The 9436-nt window shown below is 50.3% G+C and overlaps 1 long non-coding RNA gene across 1 annotated transcript; it reads right to left on the bottom strand.

The window, feature by feature from the left end:
• Positions 1-3819: 3819 nt before the first annotated feature.
• On the bottom strand, positions 3820-7708 carry LOC122562435 (uncharacterized). Its single transcript, XR_015761315.1, has 3 exons — positions 7582-7708; positions 6422-6620; positions 3820-4384 (listed from the first exon to the last, which is right to left on the bottom strand). It is a non-coding gene; the product is annotated as an uncharacterized LOC122562435 (long non-coding RNA).
• Positions 7709-9436: the final 1728 nt, after the last annotated feature.

Genomic DNA, 9436 nt, shown 5'->3' with positions numbered 1-9436 from the left:
AGACACACACACACACGCTAAGAAAGACCCACAGTCGTGCACACACACTGTGAGAATGCACGTGGCAGAGCCAAAAGGCTCACTACAGACACGGCAACTAGCAACGGTCACATCGAGGGGAATATCGGGTGGTATGTGGGGGGGATACAAACAGATAAAAGGGGATAGGGAATAGGGAAGGGGAGGGAATGGGGTGGGGTGGGGTGGGATAGGGACTGGGGATAGGGATTGGGGAAGGGAGGATAGGGACTTCGGAAGGGGGGAATAGGGACTGGGGAAGGGTGGGATAGGGATTGGCGAAGGGTGGATAGGGACTGGGGAAGGGGGATAGGGAATGGGGAAGGGGGGATAGGGAATGGGGAAGGGGGAATAGGGACTGGGGAAGGGGGATAGGGACTGGGGAAGGGATATAGGGACTGGGGATGGGAGGATAGAGAATGGGAAAGGGGGGCGATAGACACCCCAAACACACTGACAGACACAGACACACACTGACAGATTCGGGCAGACACGCTGACAGATACAGACACACTGACAGATACAGACACCCACACTGACAGACACAGACACATAGACTGACAGATACAGGCATACACACACAGACACCCCAAACACACTGACAGATACAGACATACACACACAGAGACTCCACACATACTGACAGGCACAGACAATGACAGGAACAGACATACACACATGCTGACAGATACAGACATACACACCCAGAGACCCCACACATACTGACAGACACAGACACATACACTGACAGATACAGACATACACACACAGAAACCCCACACATACTGACAGACACAGACACACACACTGACAGACACAGACACACATACTGACAGATACAAACACACACACACACAGACCCCACACATACAGACAGGCACAGACATGCACACGGACAGATACATACACACACAGACACCCCAAACACACTGACAGATAGAGACATGCACACACACAGAGACTCCACACATACTGACAGGAACATACATACACACTGACAGGTACAGATACACACACTGACAGATACAGACATACACACACAGAGACCCCACACATACTGACAGACACAGACACACACACTGACAGATACAGACATACACACACAGACACCCCACACATACTGACAGACACAGACACACACAGACAGATACAGACATACACACACAGACACCCCACACATACTGACAGACACAGACACACACACTGACAGATACAGACATACACACACAGACACCCCACACATACTGACAGGCACAGACACTGACAGATACAGACATACACACACAGAGACCTCACACATACTGACACACACAAACACTTAAAGATACAGACACCCACACTGACAGACATACACACACATACTGACAGACACAGATATATACACACTGACAGATACAGACACACACACAGAGACTCCACACATACAGACAGGCACAGACACATACACTGACAGATACAGACACACACTGACAGGTACAGATATACACACACAAACACCCCAAACACACTGACTGATACAGACATACACACACTGACAGATACAGCAATACACACTGACAGATAAAGACATACACACACACAGACTCCACACATACTGACAGGCACATACACACACAGGGACCCCACACATACTGACAGATACAGACACACACACACACACACACTGTCAGATACAGACATATACACTGACAGGCACAGACACATACACTGACAGATACAGACATACACACACAGACACCCACACTGACACACACACACACACACTGTCAGATACAGACATATACATTGACAGGCACAGACACATACACTGACAGATACAGACACATACACTGACAGATACAGACACCCACACTGATAGACACAGACACACAATGACAGATACAGACAAACACACACACACAGACTCCACACATACTGACAAGCACAGGCACACACACTGACAGATACAGACATACACATACAGACACCCCAAACACACTGACAGATACAGACATACACACACAGAGACTACACACATACTGACAGGCACAGACAGACCCACTGACAGATACAGACATACACACACAGAGACTCCACACATACTGACAGGCACAGACACACATACTGACAGATACAAACACACACACACAGACCCCACACATACAGACAGGCACAGACACGCACATTGACAGATACAGACACACACACTGACAGATAGACATACACAATGACAGATACAGGTAAACACACACACACAGACTCCACACATACTGACAAGCACAGACACACACACACTGACAGATACAGACATACACATACAGACACCCCAAAGACACTGACAGATACAGACATACACACACACAGACTACACACATACTGACAAGCACAGACACACACACACTGACAGATACAGACATACACATACTGACACCCCAAACATACTGACAGATACAGACACACACATTGACAGATAGACATATACACTGTCAGGCACAGACAAATACACTGACGGATACAGACACATACACTGACATACACAGACACACACACTGACAAATAAAGACACACACACTGACAGATACAGACATACACACAGAGACCCCACACATACTGACAGGAACAGACATACACACTGACAGATACAGACACACACACTGACAGATACAGACATACACACAGAGACCCCCCACATACTGACAGGAACAGGTATACACACTGACAGATACAGACACACACACTGACAGATACAGACATACTCACACAGACACCCCTAACACACTGACAAATACAGACATACGCACACAGAGATTCCATACATACTGACAAGCACAGGCACACACCCTGACAGACACAGACACACACTGACAGATACAGACACCCACACTGACAGACACAGTCACACACACTGACAGATACAGACATACTCACACAAATGCCCCAAACACACTGACAGATACAGACATACACACACAGAGACTCCACACATACTGACAGGCACAGACACACACACTGACAGACACAGACACTGACCGATACAGACACCCACCTAACAGACACAGACACACACACACTGACAGATACAGACACACACACTGACAGATACAGACATACACACACAGAGACCCCACACATACTGACAGGCACAGACACACACACTGACAGACACAGACACACACACTGATAGATACAGACACACACACTGACAGACACAGTCACACACACTGACAGATACAGACACCCACCTGACAGACACAGACACACACACTGACAGATACAGACACGCACACTGACAGATACAGACATACACACACAGAGACCCCACACACACTGACAGACACAGACACACACACTGACAGATACAGACACCCACCTGACAGACACAGACACACACTGATAGATACCGATATACACACACAGAGACCGCACAAATACTGACAGATACAGACACACACACTGACAGATACAGAGACCCAGAAGCTATGCAGTAGGAAACATTTTATTCTGCTGTAAGATCTGTGTCGCCTGTACTCTGTAATGAGCCATAAACAACATCAACTTCCACTGATCATGAAAGCCAAATTAGATAACTCCCTGTATCTGGGTGGCAGGTCACATGATACTGATAGCTGTCTCTAATTCCACGTCAAGCTGTGGGAGGGTCTTGCATTGCTACAGGACTGAGAGACCAAATTCCTCATGTTCTCTGGCTGAATGAACATCTATATTGTACCAGAGTCACCTAGCCGAGCACGGGGGAGAGATGGAGTTTGAGGATTCCAGAAAGTTCCATTGACCGCTGCTCACCGTGGTTGTACCTACAGGCCTCCTGAAGGGGTTGGAAGGCTCTACACAACCCCAGGGATTGGAGAGGGTCTTTACCCCAGGCCCTGCCGTGATCACCCGTGTAGAGAGATGCCCTCGTTCCCATGAGCCACCAGCGGGTGAGATGATCAGGCCCAGTGCCAGTCCGTTCACAATCTCAACCTTTTATCACCAACAGGGATATGGGAAGACTGGGTACGGGTTCCACTCCATCACCCCACTGGTAGCAGGGTAGCTGGGCACTCTGTGACACCCAAACTCCATGCCAAGGTGGGAGGACTGCCCGTTGGGGTGGAGCTCATTGCGATGTTGTCCAGGGACACCCCATTGGCTAAGAGGTCCCGCAGTCTGACCATGGACATGGCTGATGGCCCTGATGGTGCTTCCACTGTTCAATGCCATGTTGAAGGGCCCTGGGTAGTCCTGTGTTTGCTGGGAGCCGAGCACTACATCAGGGGAGAGCTCCATCATTGGCACAGCACTGACATCCAGGTGGGCCCTGTGCCCTTCGGAGGAGGGCCGATTCCTGACCTCCATCCTGGGATGGAGCTGGTGGGCAGAGCTGCTGGATAAAGGCAACAGAACAATATCAGCTCTTCAGGGAATCCAGAGAAACTGCCCACCTACGCTCTCCCAGCTCCTCCCGTACCCTCTCCCAGCTCCTCCCGTACCCTCTCCCAGCTCCTCCCGTACCCTCTCCCAGCTCCTCCCGTACCTCTCCCTGCTACCCCTGAGACCCAATCCCAGCTCACCCCCCTGTACCCTCTCCCAGCTCCCCCATACCCTCTCCCTGCTCCCCCCATACCCATCCCAGCTCACCCCTCCGTACCCTCTCCCTGCTCCCCCATACCTTCTCCCAGCTCCTCCCGTACCCTCTCCCTGCTCCCCCCATACCCAATCCCAGCTCCTCCCATACCCTCTCCCTGTTACCCCTGAGACCCCATCCCAGCTCACCCCCGTACCCTCTCCCTGCTCCCCCCATACTTTCTCCCAGCTCCTCCCATACCCTCTTCCTGCTCCCCCCATACCCAATCCCTGCTCCCCCTGTACCCAATCCCTGCTCCCACCATACCCAATCCCTGCTCCCCCCATACCCAATCCCTGCTCCCCCCATACCCAATCCCTGCTCCCCCTGTACCCAATCCCTGCTCCCCCTGTACCCAATCCCTGCTCCCCCCATACCCAATCCCTGCTCCCCCTGTACCCAATCCCTGCTCCCCCATACCCAATCCCTGTTCCCACCATACCCAATCCCTGCCCCCCCATACCCAATCCCTGTTCCCACCATACCCAATCCCTTCTCCCCCCATACTCAATCCCTGCTCCCCCCATACCCAATCCCACCCTCGCTGTACCCTCTCCCAGCTCCTCCCGTAACCTCTCCCTGCTCCCCCCATCCCCAATCCCTGCTCCCCCATGCCCTCTCCCTGCTCCCCCCATACCCAATCCCACCCTCGCCATACCACACTGGGGTGTTGGCGGCGATTCAGTGCTCAAGTCCCGAGCTCCCAGAACTTTCCAGAAGTCTCTGGGATGGGATCAGGGCCTAGTTAGGGGTAACTCCCTCACCTTGATGCCAGACCTGGTCAGGTGAAGTTGGTTCACTTGGTGATCGCCCCATTAGCATGGGCACTGTTTATTATTTACCCCATTCACAAAGGGAGGCTTGAGGTTTGGGGGAGCAATTGCAAAGTGAGTCAGTGAGCAGTTGGGGCATATTCCTGGGCAGAAGATGGTCTTCTGAGAGTAACTGGTGCGACTGTGCCAGTGAATGTTTGACCCGTGAACAAACGCTGTTCAACAGTTGAGAGATTACCAATGAAACGTATGGACAGAGACTGAATAGAATTACCATTCAGTTCAGATCCTAAATGTTAACTTCCTTTATTGAGCAAATATATTGGACAAATTGGAACCGCAAATGGTAGTGCATAAAGTATTTTTTGTTTTTTTTATGAAATGGGAGATGTTTGGAGAAATGTATTTGTAAGGGAGTACCGGTCTCCCTCCTATCAGAAGGATAATATTAAATTGGAAAGGGTTCAGAAAAGATTTACAAGGACGTTGCCAGGGTTGGAGGATCTGAGCGACAGGGAGAGGCTGAACAGGCTGGGGCTGTTTTCCCTGGAACGTCGGAGGTTGAGGGGTGACCTTATAGAGGTTTACAAAATTATGAGGGGCATGGATAGGGTAAATAGGCAAAGTCTTTTCCCTGGGGTGGGGGAGTCCAGAACTAGAGGGCATAGGTTTAGGGTGAGAGGGGAAAGATATAAAAGAGACCTAAGGGGCAACTTTTTCACACAGAGGGTGGTACGTGTATGGAATGAGCTGCCAGAGGAAGTGGTGGAGGCTGGTACAATTACAACATTTCAGAGACATCTGGTTGGGTACATGAATAGGAAGGGTTTGGAGGGATATGGGCCGGGTGCTTACAGGTGGGACTAGATTGGGTTGGGATGTCTGGTTGGTATGGACGGGTTGGACCGAAGGGTCTGTTTCCATGCTGTACATCTCTATGACTCTCAAATCCACCGACATATTCCAATCAGTACCACACTGGGGAGGCCAAGAGGGGGCAATGTTTCCCTAGTCAGTCCCTTACCTGCACAAAGGATATGAGACTGGAGGGGAATGGAGCTGGTCGACTGCACAAGCCTCATCCTCTTCTCCGGAACGAGGAGCCATGTTGGGCACTGGGCACCTCTCTTGTCCATACCATCCAGTGTGCTGGTCAAGGAGGATCCTGTCCAGGTCTCTGCTTGTTCCCTTTGACCCTGCGTCCTCACAGCACTCTTTGGGATCTAGGTTTGATCAGTACATAATGAAGTGGTGAAATTCCCCGCAATTGTTCCTGACCATTCACCTAATAGCCAAGCCGGCAATCAGGAAAAGTGGGAATGGGTGGGCGCTGGGACTCAGGAATCCCCATTCCTCTCCACCCACCCTCAAACCCTTGTCCAATCCCCACCCAGACAGTATCATTACTCCTGCCGCAGCTGGTGTCCAGGGTGAGCCGTGTTTGGGCACTGGGCTATGTGTACAACAGTGCAGCCTCCTGGTGAAGTCTAGCAATGCAGGCTGGAAGTGAGGGGAGGCAGGAATGACCAACAGCTGGAGAACTGGCCTCTGACCCTGGGGATGTTCCGGTCTCAGCCTGAAAACAGGATTGACCCTGAGGAAGGGGCAGCTCTCCTGCAACATCGAACCAGGGACAGGGGTAAACGAAGGTGCAGCAATGAAGATAAACCAAAGAGTGACAAACTCCCAGGACCAGACGGTTTCCTGGTAACGAAATGTTACACAACTTCCCTGGAAGTTTGACAGTCAAGGAGTGACTTACTCACCGTGTGCAATATACTAATGGGAACATCTGGGATAGAGAGAAGTAATTTCTACTGGAGTGAAGATTGAGGCCTTGCAGCCATTTTGGGGGTAAGATTAGGGGACACTGCACAAAGGGTCATTCTCCATCATAAACAGCACCTGATAAATTGCTCATTGTAAATCTAATATTTATGTAGTTTTCTATTAAGGGACATGGGGCTGTGTTGGGTAGATCACAAATTCACAATGATCCATGGGCCAACAGGGCTCTCTGCTGTTCCTGATTTATTTGATCCAGTTTTCCCCAGTGCAACAGTGGGATTTGAACTTCTGTCTGATGGGTAATTGTCCAAGCCTTTGGGGGTCATAGTACTATAACTGAAATGCTATCATATCCACATGGATTAATATGATCATCAAGTAGCCTCATTCTCTCACCATTGCTGCCTTGGTTAGGCCTGACCTGGTCTGTGTTTCCTCGGTTAGGCCTGGCCTGGTCTGTGTTTCCTCGGTTAGGCCTGGCCTGGTCTGTGTTTCCTCGGTTAGGCCTGACCTGGTCTGTGTTTCCTCGGTTAGGCCAGGCCTGGTCCGTGTTTCCTGGGTTAGGCCAGGCCTGGTCTGTCCTTCTCCTCTTGAATATGGAGTTCTGGCAGGATGGAGTTCTTCCTGTCTGCTCCCTGAGAAAATCACATATGCAAAAGAAACATGGTTGATGGGTTTCGCAATTCTCTCCTGGGCTTCCCTCATCCACGCCTTTGCTATCTCTAGTCTCAGAATTTTCAGGACAGATTGGTTTCCAGTTTAATAAATAAACGTCAGCTTGTTCCAAAACTCATTCTGACTCATTCTCACACAATAATTGCCCCATGTTCACAGGACCCTATTTATTTCCTGTCCAAGATAAAATTCCACCCGTTTTCAAGTGCCCCGTTTGCCTCAACCCTCTCCCTCTTTCAATAGCTTCTTTCAGCCTCATGACTTTCTCTACTCCAACGGCAACAAATTCTCAGTTTCCTGTGTACCCCCATTAGCTGTCTCAGGCCTCAGATCTGGGACTCTCTTGATAAATCTCTGCCCCTCTCTCGCCCTGCTTTGGAACCCATCCTTTAAACAAGCAGAAGTTACATGTATAGTAACCAAATCACACACCCACAGTCCAAACAGGTACAGTTTTATATTGTTAGAATGTAGCTGGCCCAGGCTAATCGGTATTTACTGCCCTAGTTTCCCTTGAGATGATGCTGGTGAGTTGTTTTCTTGACCTGCTGCAGTCCACATACTGTGGGTCGACTGACAGTGCCCTTAGAGAGGTAGTTCTATGTCAGGGTGGTGAGTGGCCTGGAGGGGACCTTTCAGGGGTTAGTGTTCCCCTGTGTCTGCTGCCCTTGTCCTTCTCGGTGAAAGTGGTGGTGGGTTTGGAAGGTGCTGTCTGAGGATCTTTGGTGAATGTCTGAAACGCATCTTGTAGACAGTACACACTGCTGCTACTGAGCGTCGGTGGTGGAGGGAGTGGATGCTTGAGGTTGTGGTGTCAATCAAGGAGCTGGTCTGTCCTGGATGGTGTGAAATCTCTTGAGTGTTGTTGGAGCAGCCCCCAGCTCGGCAAGTGGGGAGTATTGCACCACACTCGGGACTTGTGCCTTGTAGATGGTGGACAGGCTTTGAGGAGTCAGGAGGTGAGTTACTCACTGCAGTATTCCTCACCTCTGACATGCTCTTGTAGCCACTGTGTGTCTGTGGTGAGTGCAGTTGAGGAGTTTCTGGTCAATGATAACCCCCAGGATGTTGGTAGTGGGGGAATTCAGTGATTATAATACTGTGTAATGTCAAAGGGCAGCTGTTAGATTGTCCCTTATTGAAGATTCATAGATTCAAACAATGCAGAAAAGGCCTTTCAGCCCATCGCATCTGTACGTATATAACGACCACTAAAAGCATGCTAATCCCTGCCCTTGCCCACATCCTTGGGTCATTGAAATGGTCATTGTCTGGCATTTGTGTGGCACGAATGTTACTTGTCAGTTGTCAGCCCAAGCCTGGACAGTGTCCAGAACTTGCTGTATTTGAACACAGACTGCTTCAGTATCTGGGGAGTCGCAACTGGAGCTGAACACTGTGCAGCCATCGGTGACCATCCCCGCTTCTGGCCTTCTGATGGAGGGAAGCTCACTGATGAAGCAGCTGAAGATGGTTGGGCCCAGGACACTCCCCTGAGGAACTCCCACAGAGATGTCCTGGAGCTCAGATGTCTGATCTCCAACAACCATGACCATCTTCCAATGTGCCAGGTATG

This window comes from Chiloscyllium plagiosum, unplaced genomic scaffold (genome assembly GCF_037043375.1).
Source record: "Chiloscyllium plagiosum isolate Xiang-an unplaced genomic scaffold, Cpla_swu_hap1 HiC_scaffold_24, whole genome shotgun sequence".
Lineage (NCBI taxonomy): Eukaryota > Metazoa > Chordata > Chondrichthyes > Orectolobiformes > Hemiscylliidae > Chiloscyllium > Chiloscyllium plagiosum.
This window is presented reverse-complemented; position numbering and strand designations above follow the sequence as displayed.